At 42.9% G+C, this 14,483-nt stretch overlaps 1 protein-coding gene across 1 annotated transcript in view; it reads left to right on the forward strand.

The window, feature by feature from the left end:
- The first annotated feature begins 306 nt into the window (after positions 1 to 306).
- LOC130200417 (plexin-B2-like) overlaps positions 307 to 14,483 on the forward strand; it is a 103,757-nt gene continuing 89,580 nt past the window's right edge. The window contains 1 exon segment of the mRNA XM_056424682.1: positions 307 to 720. The gene's annotated coding sequence lies outside the window, so the exon portion shown is untranslated.

Raw genomic sequence — 14,483 nt, forward strand, 5'->3', positions numbered from 1 at the left:
TTTCACAAGTTTCAAAAAGTGGCTTCCAGTGAGTGAATATAAAACATGTGCATGTGCTACCCGGGAGAGATGACGGGAGATCAGAAGAGGCTGTGTTTCCATTTCTTATCTTCTTTTCAGCCGTTTTGCAGCTTTTAATTTCAAAGGATAAGAACCACCCTTTCGGTGTTGCCTCTTTCTAACTTGACTGGTGGTTTAAACCCACAGGTTTTGGGCTTTTTTTTGCAGGGAGGAGGAGGAAAAGGAGGAGGAGGATTAGAGGACTCCGGGTGTGTTGCGTATCGCGGTTCGCAGCGGAGGCTCCGGGCTGAGACCCGGACTACAAGCGCGAGACTGGACACACACACACACACGGCTGCTGGTCTTTTTTAAAAACTGGATGTGTGTGCGCGCGCCCGTGTGTGCGCGTGGTCATGATTGACACCTGAGCCGCGCAGGTAGCCAGCCGTGTTTCCTGGGCGTGGGATTTATATTCTTAACAGACTCGTCTCCTTTGGGTGGAATATTGTTGGACTACAAAGTTCAGGCTGCGGAGCTGCGCGCGCGCCTCGCGCTCGGACCCGGGATGTACGTCTGGGAACTTTTCTTTTCTTTTTCTGGCACGCAGAGGCTTTTATACTTCTAACTTCTGGAGACGTTCAGGAGGGAATACCGACCGAGAGGAGGACTACCGAGAGAGAGAGAGGAGGAATATAGAAGGAGAGGAGGAACACTCACGAGGTGAGGAGTGTTTTATTCACCGGGTCGTTTCCTTCGCGTCTCTCATGTTCAGACGTCACGCTGCGATCACCAAACTTCACATGGACTCGCGCACGCGTGTCGTCGCTTCGGTGCCGCAATCAACGTGTGTGTGTGTGTGTGCGTGGTTCAGAGCTTGCGAGAGTGTGTGTGTGTGTGTGTGAGAGAGAGATAGAGAGCGAGAGAGTCTGATAGAGAGAGAGCGAGAGTCTGTGGTAGAGAGAGAGTCTGTGATAGAGCGAGAGAGAGTGATAGAGAGAGCTCCGGGCCGGGCTGTGAGTGTCTACATGAGATGTCTAAGTGGTTGAGGAGGTCCTCGTGGTCGCATGTTAGATTCCCAGATGTTTGGAAGGGATGTTTGTGCACCGGGAGGAGGAGGAGGAGGAGGGCGCTGAACATCTGGACCCACAGCGCGTGGGCCGAGGCATTCAGCCCCCCCCCCCCCCCCCGCCTCTTGGAGCACCTGTGCACGATCCGTTAACTTTGATTTATCGTCCACATTGACTCATTAGCTGATGAAGACACGCGGCTCCTGTATCACTCACACACACACGACACGTTGCCGTGGTTACGGATGTTTACAGCCAGACGATGAAGTCTCCTCCGTCACGTCTGTGGCTCCAGTGGTCATTAAGCACATTCACCTTATTACGGGGGGGAGGGGAGGGGGGTAATCTTTTCAAACGCCGCCGCCGGCCATCTGCTCCCGGCATTGCTGCACATGATGGGGGGGTAATTAACCGCGGTGTCAGCTAATGGATGAGAGGAGCCGGCGGCCAATGAGACGCTCCGAGGCGTCTGGGAAGCAGTTAGAAGTTGATCGTTTAATCTCCTGCAGTGAGTTGTGCTCGGTTGAAGCGCTGGCGTCATGCTGCCCCTCTGGGGACATCAGGGTAACGTCAGGCCTCTCGGGGGCAGTTGTGCCCTTTGCCCCGGGGTGTTACCGTGACGATTGAACTGGTTTGCTCCTCGGGCAACAAGCTCACCTTTAAATCCACAACGTGGGAACTGCACTAAAGTCACACTGAGCCCTGTTTATTCATATAATATATATTCATGTATATATTTATAGATAAATATATATATATATATTTATATTAGGGCTGTGAAACGATTACAATTTTTAATCGGGTTAATCACAGGTTTCTGTGGATTAATCATGATTAATCACATGTATATATTTATACACAGGGGTGCACATAACTTGCTCACCAGTGCGCGCGCCAGCATCGGAGCTCTGCCGCGCGCGAGCCGAGAAGAGTTGTTGACGGGGGGGTGCAAGTGACTTTCTTTCGTCCCGATGTGCGCGCACACGCCGGCATCCGAGCTCTGCGGCGCGCGAGACGGAGATCGGAGTCGTGTTAACGCGACACTAGAGACAGAATGCTGGAGAGACGACCAACAACAGACGGATTGGAAGCTCATTCTGCGCATGCGTTAAAAAAAATTAACTAATTAATCCTGTAATTTAATCATAATTATTTTTCACAGCACTAATTTATATATATTCATATATATTTACATATCTAAATATATATGTGTATATATATATTCGTCAGTGTGACGTTCACGATCTCGTGAGGTCAGCAGGTTAACAAGGTATCTTTTTTCGGTATTGCTGCTGGACATGTTTTGCATTTGGCCGCGTAGCTCTGGGCTCTTTGTCAGAGTCGTTTTGTCTCTTATCTTATTCTTTTCTTTTTTTTAAAGTGGACTTTGCTCTGAACGTTGAGTTTTGGAAATGTGCTCGTGTGTCTGTGGTCACGTCAGAGATTTAAAGGGATAGTTTGACATCTTGTTGGTCCCCCATTTCCTGTTGTGCTATTTTAAGTTTGCAACCAAGCTAACAAGTTTGAGAACTACAAAGCTAACATGCTTTTGAACTACAAAGCTAACAGGCTTGTTAGGAAGCTTGTTAGTTTAAATATTTCCCCCTTCAATAAAACTTTATTGAATTGATGTAGAATCCTGACGACAAACCCTTAATGTCGAGGGTAGTAACCGATTTTGTGACCCCCCCCCCCCCCTGCTTGCTATCATGTAGCTATTAGCTTATCATTTTCTGCAGCCATTCAACACTCCCTGAATTAAATAATAAAAAATGTTTTTATTTTACCAAACATTTAACATTTTAAAAAGCAAAGATGCACACAGTCCGTCTAAATGTGGCTGGATTGGAGCCGCCAGACGGTATTTAAGCGCCTCGATGTTTCAGCGCCTCGATGTTTCAGCGCTCTGCCGTCGGACTGCCGGAGACCTGTTTGACTGGAATGCGGCGGCCGGTTTGACTCGAGTCGCCCGAGGCCGCAAAGTAAACTGTGAAGGAAGTGAAGAAGAATCGAGACGATCTGTCAGATGAGGACGGTGGAGTGAACCCGATGGCGGCGCGGAGTAAACAACCACGATATTAAACGATAAACAACGGATGACATCGCTGACGTGCTGGTATGGAATATTAGAGAATGACGAGTTTTTAATGAGAGCAAGGAGACGAGAGAAGGAGGAGAAGAAAAGGGTGTAGACTCGATAAACCTTCTCTGGACGCCACCACAACCTATTGACTTACTTATTTATTTTTACTGAATAATTATTATTTCTTCTTCTTTATAGTTTTCTTTTTAAATAATATACTATTATTTATGTGTAAATTCTTCTTTTTTATTTTTACTTTTTTATTTTTCCAAATTAGAATTTACTTTAAAAAAATACAATTATTCTTCATTCGTATTATTTATGTTTAAATTATACTTATTTATTTTTACTTTATTATTATTTTTTGTGTATTCATTATATTTTTCTAAATAATAATTTACATTAAAAAATATATATTACTTACTTAAATAAACTTTACTTGCTAGTCTATCACTTTAGTAATATTTATTTTAAATTATTTAAGTTGATTTTTTTCTTACCATTAATATTATTAACATTAATGACAATAATAATAACGTTAACAACAATAATACAATTGGTTTATCTTTTTAAATGAACTTATCAACGTTGTTATAATTAAATAAAACTTTTTATTGGCAACTTAAATGTATTTAAATCTGCTGGATTAAGGCGTACATTAATGGTGGAATTTCTCCACGTGTTTTTATTTGCGGTCCATGTGGTGAATGGACAGATCACATGCGTGTCACGGTGACATGTGAATAACACAGAACACATGAAAGGTCAAAGTTCAAACTATCTCGCAGGCGGGCGTCGTGCTCTCTCTCTTTGTTAAACTTTACGTGATGTCATGTTCGACTGGAACCATGTGATCTGTGCACTCGAACGCCCCAAATTAAATTAGAGAGAGAGAGAGCTCCTTAAAAGGTCTTGTTCTCCATGTCGTAGTGATTTAACACAGGAAATCGTCCTGGAGGTCAAAGGTCGCTCACTTTCTGCTGCTCAATTGTCTCCTGAGTTTTTTTCCATCGTGTTTGACGGATGTTGTTTTTATGCTTTTACTTGTTTTTATTTAGTTTGTGTGCAGAAAGCAAACAATAAACACAATGTTGGGTTTTAGGGTCACCATTTAAAAAAATGTAAACAAAAATAAAAAAATTCGAAAATATATAAATAAAATTCGAAAAAGGAAACTTTAAAAAATTGATTTATTTTTTAAAAATATATAATAATACATATAAATAAAATAACTTGTACAGGTCTGGTCCGTACAGGTCCGTAAAAACAGACGTGAGAAAAGAAAAGAAACCACATCGCATCTTAGAATAGTTCTACTTCATCAAAATCACATTTCATTTTGCACACGTCTCATTTGAAATTTTACCAAACCAACAAAAAAATAAAAAAGCTTTAAATTCTGTCATGTGACCTAAAAAAACCAGCAACATCTGCACAGAGCAACAGGTTGTAAAGATTTTAATTTATTTAATCCCAACATTGGGAAGCCTAACCCGACACCTAACCCGGAGTTACCTGAACACTATCTGGGTTACTGACTCATGATATTCGTGGAGCCTGTAGTTCATGTGGAGACTTTGTGTCTCATAAATAAATAAATAAAGTCGTGTTACTCTGTATATATTCCTCCATCTGTCTCAGTTCCTCGTGGGAACAGAAACAAATATAAATTGTTATGTGTTTATATAAATATATTTTATTTACACGCAACAAAAAAACAGTTTAAAGCAAATTGTCCCCGTGGTTCCTCCGCCGCTCCGTTTCCTCGATGGAGCGACTTGTAAGTCTTTTTTTTCCGGTGGTGTCCTTTTAACCAAACTCCGAGAGCTCAATACCCCCCCTCCCCCCCCATAGATGCTCTTTAACGTCGTGACAGCCGATCCATACCCTCTCTCTTGTCTTTGTGTCTCGGCCTCTATAATGATGATGATGGCGGAAGAGGGGGTAGCGTGGAGGCCTTTCAGCCTCCCGAGTGCTGCTCGCCGCCTCCGTCTCTCTCCGTCTAATTCAGGGTCACGTCAGTCAGTCAGACATTTTTGGAGAATGGAAAACATGAAAAGGGACGAAAAGATGAAACCGGCGCTCCGTTTAATTCAGATGTCTCTTTTCTTTTCATGCGACGCCGTTTTTAATCACGCGCTTTAGTACTGGGGGGGAAGGGGGGGGGGGCACTTCACTGAGAGGTTCATGAGCCCAAAGGAACCCGACCGCTGGCCTTGAGACCCACGGAGTCCATTCTTCTGGTTCTTTTCCATCATTCACTCCTAAATATCCCGATAGTGGGATGTGTATTGGTCTCCAGCCCCGATCAATATCTCTGGATAATATTTACTTGTATTCAATATCAAGTTCCCAAAAAGCCACAGCTTGTAAAATGCAACGTTGCAGGAGGGAGCTCCGTTGTCGGATCCTCACTTTTAGGGCATGAATGCACCGCCGGGAAGAATTCACGTCCCATTTATTCTTTATTTTTAACGCTATTAAAAGTCAAATTTAAGGGACTTTAGTGAAAAAGCAGGTGGGTTTCCTCACAGAGCGTTATTGTGCTTTTTTTATAGAGCTAATGGGACGAACTGGAACCAATGGGAACCATTTACTGGAATTGCGGGGGAAATGGCCGCCGGCCCAGTGGAGCTGTGAGCCAATGAGATCCACCGGGTCACATCGCCGAGGTCGTCCAGCTCCAAACGAGTGTTTTAAACATCTCGTTTAAACGTGGGCGTAATCTGGTTTTAAAGACACAACAAAGCACGCATTACAACAAGCCCCCCCCCCGACGAGGTCCAATAACTTAATTAATTCTCAAATGTGACACTTTGCTGCTTTATTTCTGTTTTTAAATCATTTTTAATTAAACATTTGTTGAATCTGACTAAACGAGAAGTCCAAAGGTGTTTTAAAAAATGACTTTCTTAACATTTTATAGACTAAAGATAATTTAAATGATTGCAGATCAAACATAATGTGATAATATTTGTCTATATGTAATGTCGCAATATTACTGTGTTATTGCAAAACCTGGGAGTTTTGCATTGTTTCAACATGAACGTCGTACTTTTTAATTATGGAATCTTGTATCTGCGTGCATATATATATCTATATGTATTTATTCCTAAATAATTATATATATTTAAAAAATCATTATTTGGATATATTTTTAAAATATATATAATATATATATCATTTTGTATATATTTATAAATACATATTTTATATATACAAAATATATATATCATTTTGTATGTACAGGACTGTCTCAGAAAATTAGAATATTGTGATAAAGTTCTTTATTTTCTGTAATGCAATTAAAAAAACAAAAATGTCATGCATTCTGGATTCATTACAAATCAACTGAAATATTGCAAGCCTTTTATTCTTTTAATATTTTTTAATTGCATTACAGAAAATAAAGAACTTTATCACAATATTCTAATTTTCTGAGACAGTCCTGTATATATAAAAGTTTCCTTTTTGAACATTCACCTCATTTTGCAACAGAATAGTTTCAGGGCACGGCGGTTTTGGGTGGATTCACGTGTGTGTGCGCTTGCTTTTGGTTGCGTGTTTGTATTTGTTCCTGGGCAACAGATCGTGTGCGTTTTAATTGTGTAGCGTCCAAAGGTTGTGTTTGCAGTGTGTGGTGTGTGTGTACCGGGGTGTGTGTCCTTGACCACTGTGTGTTCATTGAGCTGAAGCTTCCTGACGGCCACTCTTTACTTTCTCTTTAGCGATCCTCAAAGCCTCAGAGTTCTACTTCCTGTTTGTGTAAAGTGTGTGTGTGCACACCATCTGCTGCTGTGACATCTCACTCACACCGTTTGTGTGTGATAAACTAACACTCAGCGCAGTGTGAGTGTGAGATGCACATATCGACAGACAAGTTTGCACATTTGAGAGCTGCATGGCGGCATGAGACATGTGTGTGTGTGACTCCGGTAGGTGGCGGGTCACATGACCTCCGAGGTGACGCGTCTCTCTCCAGCCCTCGAGGAAAGACACACAGAGTCGACGGGTTCTTTTCGTCCACTGAAAATCTTCTACGAGAAATTAAAATATTAATTTGTTTAATTTTTAACACATTTAAAAGAACTCTGACGCATCTCCCTTAAAGTTGTGTTTACATTCGGTCATTGCGGCACATTCCTCTCTCAAATATTGACTCTGCTCTTGTTTATAGAATCTGACGAAGTCTGAAGGTCGCTTTTGTTTTGGGGTCAAAAAGGAGAAAAGAAGAAGGACTTTAGTTTTTCCCCAGAACCAGGTTGATCATTCTGACCTCGACCAATCACGTCGCTGGATTTCTTCCTCCCTTTGGACCTCCAATCCTTCTGTTTCGTACCGTTTCACAATAAAAGCCCCAAAGACAAGCACACTGTAACTGTGATGTGGATCATTGTCTTCCGCAGCTTTTATTTTGAAGGAAAAACTTAAATATTAAACCAAACACCCGGTAAAAATCTAAAAGTTTAAATATATTAAAGTACAAAAGTTTAAATATATTAAAATATATATAGTAAAAAATCTAAAAGTTTAAATATATTAAAGTATATAGTAATTTGTCTTGCCTGGTCTACTTTGGTCTGGTCTGGTCTCCAACAGGAAACCCGATCCCTCTCTCCTCTCCTCCACTATTTTGTCTTTTTCTTGCAGCATTTAACTTTCCCTCGAGTCTCTCTGGACCTTCCGCCTCTTTTCTCACTTTGAATGTTCTTTTCTTTTTCGGGGGTTTCCGCTCGGCAGCGACATAAATATTGATGTGAGTTCATATAAAAATATACGATTTAAACCCACAACCCGAGTCAGAAGAAGTCAAATCATGCAATCAGCGTGATTGCAATGGCTGATTACAGCCGACGCTCCTCAGAGCCGGCAGCAGGTTTATTATTGTTGTTCTTGGTTATTTATGTTCGTTTTTTTCTTCTCAAGGTGGAATTTTGAAGGTTTTTGAGACTAAATAATGACTGATGTGAGATTCAGACGCTGTGATTGTTGTGGACATTTGTGTTTTGTTTTTTCAGCTTTGATCGTCTTTAAATCAGATCCAGATGTCCCCCCCCCCCCCCCCCACAGGATACTTTACAATAACATATATGTTGCTTAGCTTGAATAAATCCAGCTTCACAGAGCTTCTACTCAGCCGGAAGGTGTTTTCATCTGCCGAGCTTTATTTTTTAATTTGCACTTGTCTGTTAAATCTACGTTAACCGGTTAAAGCCACGTGGGTGGGGGAGAGAGGGAGAGAGGGAGAACACTTTCCACTGGAGTCATGAATAAAGCAGTTAAACAGAGTGGCTGTTTACACACACTGTGTGTGTGTGGTCCTCAGCATTAAACCTGCTGGGTGAGAATCTGTTCGACTCTTTTTAGGAGCGACGGTGCCTGCAAGGTATTTATTATTATCATTCTGAATTTAGATTCTTTTAGATCTAAATAGTGAAACTTTTAGACGCAGAATCGTCGTGACGACGACCGACCAATCGCGGCCTTGAATCGCCCCCCGGCGCTTCCCTGTTATTTATGAGCCGCTCAGCAGATGCTCGTCGGTCGGCACCTCGTTAGCGTCTCGACCTGAAGAAGAAACGTTTGACCTTCTTCTAACTTTTAATTAGTTTCTGCAAGGATCTCGTTATGAAGTTTTGAGGAGGACGACCTCGGACCCATTGTGTGTGTGTGTGTGTGACGGACATTGTTTATCTTTTACATGCTGTGCAAGTATTACAGCTTGTACTTGTCCTGGGTTCTGTGTACGCGTCTTTATATTTAGTGTGTCTCTCTGTGTGTGTGTGTGTGTGTGTGATTTCCTGTGTGTTGGCCTGCTGCCTGTCTGACCTCCTAAGCTTTGGCTCCATGCCTTCCTCCCCTTTTGTTTATTTCCTCCCTCTTGGCCTCTTTTCTCTTCTCTTTCTTTGGGTTTCTTGTCTCTTTATAAAAACATCCGTAGAGCAGAAACGGTTTGAGTTCAGTAATAATTTATTTTACCTCGGCGGTTATTCAGGCTTTTGGTTTTCTGACCCGACACCGGCTCGTTTACCGTCATGTGCTCTTTGTTTACCGTGTTAATTGGCTATTTGCCTTTTTCACAAACTCGGCATTTCCTGCAGATGTTTTACATTAAACGCCTCCCAGCGGTTTATGACCTCTTCCCTCCCCCGGGGGCCTTTTATTGTGAAATAATTGCAGGAAGTGGACGTGAGCCAAACGGCGATAAGTGCACCGAGATTTTTATTAATTGCTGCAGAATAAATATAGAAGTCTATTCTTCATGTGTTAAAGCTGCATTCTCTCTCCTGACCACCAGGGGGTGACTCCTCTGGTTGTATAGAAGTATATTCTTCATGTGTTAAAGCTGCATTCTCTCTCCTGACCACCAGGGGGCGAATCCTCTGGTTGTATAGAAGTCTATTCTTCATGTGTTAAAGCTGCATTCTCTCTCCTGACCACCAGGGGGCGACTCCTCTGGTTGTATAGAAGTCTATGCTTCATGTGTTAAAGCTGCCTTCTCTCTCCTGACCACCAGGGGGCGACTCCTCTGGTTGTCTAGAAGTCTATGCTTCATGTGTTAAAGCTGCATTCTCTCTCCTGACCACCAGGGGGTGACTCCTCTGGTTGTCTAGAAGTCTATGCTTCATGTGTTAAAGCTGCATTCTCTCTCCTGACCACCAGGGGGCGACTCCTCTGGTTGTCTAGAAGTCTATGCTTCATGTGTTAAAGCTCTCACACTCGGCTGCGGAATAAAAGTTGAACTTGTGTTAATCTAAATAAAAACCAAATGTCAGATTTGTCCTGATCTCTCTCACACACACACACACTCACACACTGTACACCACATGCCGCTGGCTCGGCCCACATGGGTGAGCGTGCAGCTCTCCAACAACTCCGACTTTCATCTGGCGGGTTCTCCATCGGCGGTTTGGGTTCTCCGGCTCGTTCGGTCATCTCGTGGTCATTAGCGGCTTTGTGGAAACGGGCGTGTCGGTTGTGGAAAGGTCACGACCTTCATATCGGATCCAGCTGTTGGCTGGGAGGTTCCTCGCGTCTCGTTAAAGCTCTCGATGAGAAGCTGCACTCGATAACCACAACAGCTTCTACGCGAGTCCAGTGATCACAATGGATGTCCGCTTGTCACGTGCAGTCTTTTCAAAATAAAGGTCTTGGGGAACAATATACGTCTCAGGGAACGACTTGGCTAGGTTTCGGAAGGGATTTAGTTTTTGGTAAAATAACTACAGAAGGTCGTTAAAAAAGTTTGAATGATATACGACTAATAATTAGTAGTTGTGGTTGAAATAAATAGGAAAGCTGTGTTATTCAGGTTAAGTTACGTAACCAAAAAGTAATCGTTGGGTCAATAAGTGAACCGGGGTCAAAGGTCGGTGAGACTCGTCCTCTAGGTATCCGTGGCAACGGAAGGTCGAGTCCACAGAAGTTGATCTGAATCCAGCGGATACTTCCTGTTGTGTGTTGGGATACCTCAGATCAGTGTTCTGGAAGTCTCTCTCTTTATTTATTTCTCTCTCTCCCTCTCTCTTTCTCTCCCTTTTCCATCCCTCTCTTTCTCCAGCTCTGTCTTGCAGTGCTATAAACAGTATTCATGTTTATATTCTGTATATGTGAGCATATACGTGTGTTTGTATATATAAGTAAATGTATGTCTGTGTGGATGTATATATACCTGTGTATATATATGTAAATGTCTGTATGTCTATATATACGTGTGTGTATATATATGTCAGTGTGTGTTTTATATATGTGTGTGTATATATGTACATGTTTGTGTGTGTATATATGTGTGTGTGTGTATATATGTACATGTTTGTGTGTATTTCTGTGTGTGTTGTAGTAAATTCCTGCTCCAGTTTTGAGGTGAATGTTCAGATGGTTTCAGTTTATTTTGTCAGTCATGGAAAACGTTCGTTGCCAAAAACAAACCACCCAAAACTTCTCCGTCAGCTTCCCAACTTCCCTTCAGCTTCTCCTCCTCTTTCATCCCCACTTGATTCACTTTCCTTACACGTCTCACCTTCTTCCTTGTTCTCATTCCTCCTCTTCCTCATCTTCCTCCCTTTCCAATCATTGCGCCACTTGTGTTTCTCTTCTTCTCCGGTGGCGGTCCAGAGGAAAAGGGGACGGGGCTCTACGGAAACCGCACAATCGTGATTTGAGTATCGAGAACTGAAAACATGAATCACGTCTCTGGATTCAGTCTCAATAGAAATGTCTTTTCCATTAATGACAAGAATTATGACATCAATCAAAAATTTTATTAAGAGCTGAGAAGCGTTTGATCCTGAAACTTTGTTATAAAAGCTTCATGTTCATAGAAGATGATTTTTAAAAAGCTGTCATCGACTATATGGCATTAAAAAGTGGATTTATGATTATTATATTGATGGATATGTCCCCCGGAGCAGCTGGAATCTCATTTAATCCAACATTGAGTTTGAAGGGCGTTCGACGTGAAAACAACAACAACAACAATTATAACAACATGAAAGTCGTTTAGAGTTCAAGGTCCTCTGGATGTTCTCTGTTTTGAGATGAGAGATTCTCGAGTGGAGGAAAGTATCGTGTGAGACTCCACACGAGGCAGAGCTGCATCTCATTAACATTAAGTGTGTGTGTGGGGGGGGGGGGGATGTCAATGCCAACAACACACATATACACAAACTCACACACTCGCTTCAGGGTTATTTCTCAAGGACACACACACACATTGGCCCACTGATTGTGGGTGTATCAATCGTTAGTCAAAGCAAGCTCCGCCCCCATATCTCGTATTCATAAACTACTTTTTTTACAAACCCTGTAAAGTATTAAATGATTGAGACATAAACTCATGTTTATAATGTTTACTGAATACATCAAGAGAGGAGTCATTTATATAGACTTCTATACAACCAGAGGAGTCGCCCCCTGGTGGTCAGGATGGAAAAGGCAGCTTTAACACATGAAGCATAGACTTCTATACAACCAGAGGAGTCGCCCCCTGGTGGTCAGCAGAGAGAATGCAGCTTTAACACATGAGGCATAGACTTCTATACAACCAGAGGAGTAATTTTCTTACAGACTTCCACTGACGACGAGGCCGGCGGTTCGATTCCCAGCTCCTCAACGCGCTGAATGCCAAGCGTCCCCCCGCGGTCCCATCGGCTCTCTGCATGGACGCCGTAACTTCCATCAGCCGTCGAGCACTTTGCATAACTGCTCCATATCAATGCAGCAATTACATTTTCATCATTCTCTTCTGTTTGCCGCTGCACATTTGTATTCCCTCTGAGATGTGGAGCCGTCTGCGGCTGCGTTTGAGGTTATTAGTCAAGCTTATTTGGGCCGTAGTTTATAGTTTTTATTCAACCCTCGTTCATCCTTTTTATTCCTCTTCTTCACCAGCCGTCGGGTCAACGAGACACTTTTTCTCTCCCACAAGACCGTTGATGCAACTCCCAGGGAAGTCTCTTTATTCCCTTTATTGAGCGGAAATAAATAGACTTCTTTTGCATTGACGATGTGAATGTGCTCTCAGACACAAACGCATTATATGAATGGGATCAGGGTTTAAAACACCGCCTGTATATTTAATTATTATTTGTTGTGTGTGTGCTTTGCTCTGTCACTTCCATTAAACATGGCGTCCTCATTCCTGAGCTCTCCCTTCGTATCTCTACCTCCTCTCTCTGTCTCACTTTTCTTTTCTGCGTCTCTTCTTTTTTCTTTTCTAGCGATGCTCATCTCTCGCTTGGTTGCCGTTGCTGAGGTGTGGAGACTCTGGCCTGTCTGACACACACACACCTCAGACAGAGCGCTTCGCCCCACTGGTCAGGAAATTGGACTCTCAACAGTCTGTATATATTGGAGATGACATTCCTTTGAAGAGTCTAGACGCCACACACACAGACACACACACACACACCACACACACTGATTTGAAGACAGGAGTCTGTTGCCGATTGCTGGTTTTAACTATGGAGTCTTATCTGCAGAGCCACTATCAGTAGTTTCTCTCTCTCTCTCTCTCTTGTCTCTTGACAGTCGGTGTCTCTCGCCCATGTGTGCTGCTGACAGATAACACATTGACGTTAATTATGTGTCATGCCGCCTGTCAGACGGAGTCGAGCAGAGGAAACGTTCTGGATCCAACATCGATACTCTGATTGTTCCAGCTCCTCAACTTTAAGATAAAGTTTGTTAAGTTTAAGGTTTAACAATTTGGGTCTTATTTTAGTTTTGTCCACCATTTATTTCACTTAAAGCTACAAAGAACTTTCATGTATGTTGGTTCTATCGCCCCCTGTGGACTAAAGTGGTAATGTTGGTTCTGGTGCCCCCTGTGGACTAAAGTGCTAGTGTTGGTTCTGGCGCCGTTGGTTCTGGTGCCCCCTGTGGACTAAAGTGCTAGTGTTGGTTCTGGCTCCCCTGTGGACTAAAGTGGTAGTGTTGGTTCTGGTGCCCCCTGTGGACTAAAGTGGTAGTGATGGTTCTGGTGCCCCCTGTGGACTAAAGTGCTAGTGTTGGTTCTGGTGCCCCCTGTGGACTAAAGTGGTAGTGTTGGTTCTGGTGCCCCCTGTGGACTAAAGTGGTAGTGTTGGTTCTGGTGCCCCCTGTGGACTAAAGTGCTAGTGTTGGTTCTGGTGCCCCCTGTGGACTGAAGTGGTAGTGTTGGTTCTGGCGCCCCCTGTGGACTAAAGTGGTAGTGTCTTTGAGCAACAGGGTACCTCTCATTCTACTACACCAGGGTCTGACAGCCTGCCCTCTGGTTTAACCATTTGAAACACTGCAGCATACATTTCCCAGAATGCAACTCAACACAAAGCTGGTGTTGATTCACCCTTTTAACAAAAGAAAGGAACCAGCAGTACTGATGCATCCTGCTGAGTTTAATTGAGGATGACGACCTGTTTTTCCTGCTCAGGGCTTCACGGCGCCGAAACTACCGCAATCACTCATTTGGTGCTTTGCAGGTAAAAACAACAACAACAACAACAACAACGACCTGTCTAGACGTCCTAAACATGGGCGTAACACACTAAATGCTGTTGTTACTAATGACTGAATCGCTGCTACCGGAGGCTGGTTTTTATGACGCGGTCGCAGCGAAGAAGGTAGTCGAAAAACATTGAATCCTCATTAAATTAAAAAGTTTAGTACATCAATTAAAAACGTTATTCATCGGCCTCCTATAAACTCGTGTCACTCACCGCCTTAATGTGTGTGTGCGATTCCCTCAAACTGTGTGTGTCTGTACTTCCATTACAAAGCCACAGTGTGAGTGTCTCCGCCTGATAGCCTGACAGGAGCCCCCCCCCCCCCACCCCGAGGATCAAATCTGACGTTTC

This window comes from Pseudoliparis swirei, chromosome 10 (assembly GCF_029220125.1).
Source record: "Pseudoliparis swirei isolate HS2019 ecotype Mariana Trench chromosome 10, NWPU_hadal_v1, whole genome shotgun sequence".
In the NCBI taxonomy this organism is placed as follows: domain Eukaryota; kingdom Metazoa; phylum Chordata; class Actinopteri; order Perciformes; family Liparidae; genus Pseudoliparis; species Pseudoliparis swirei.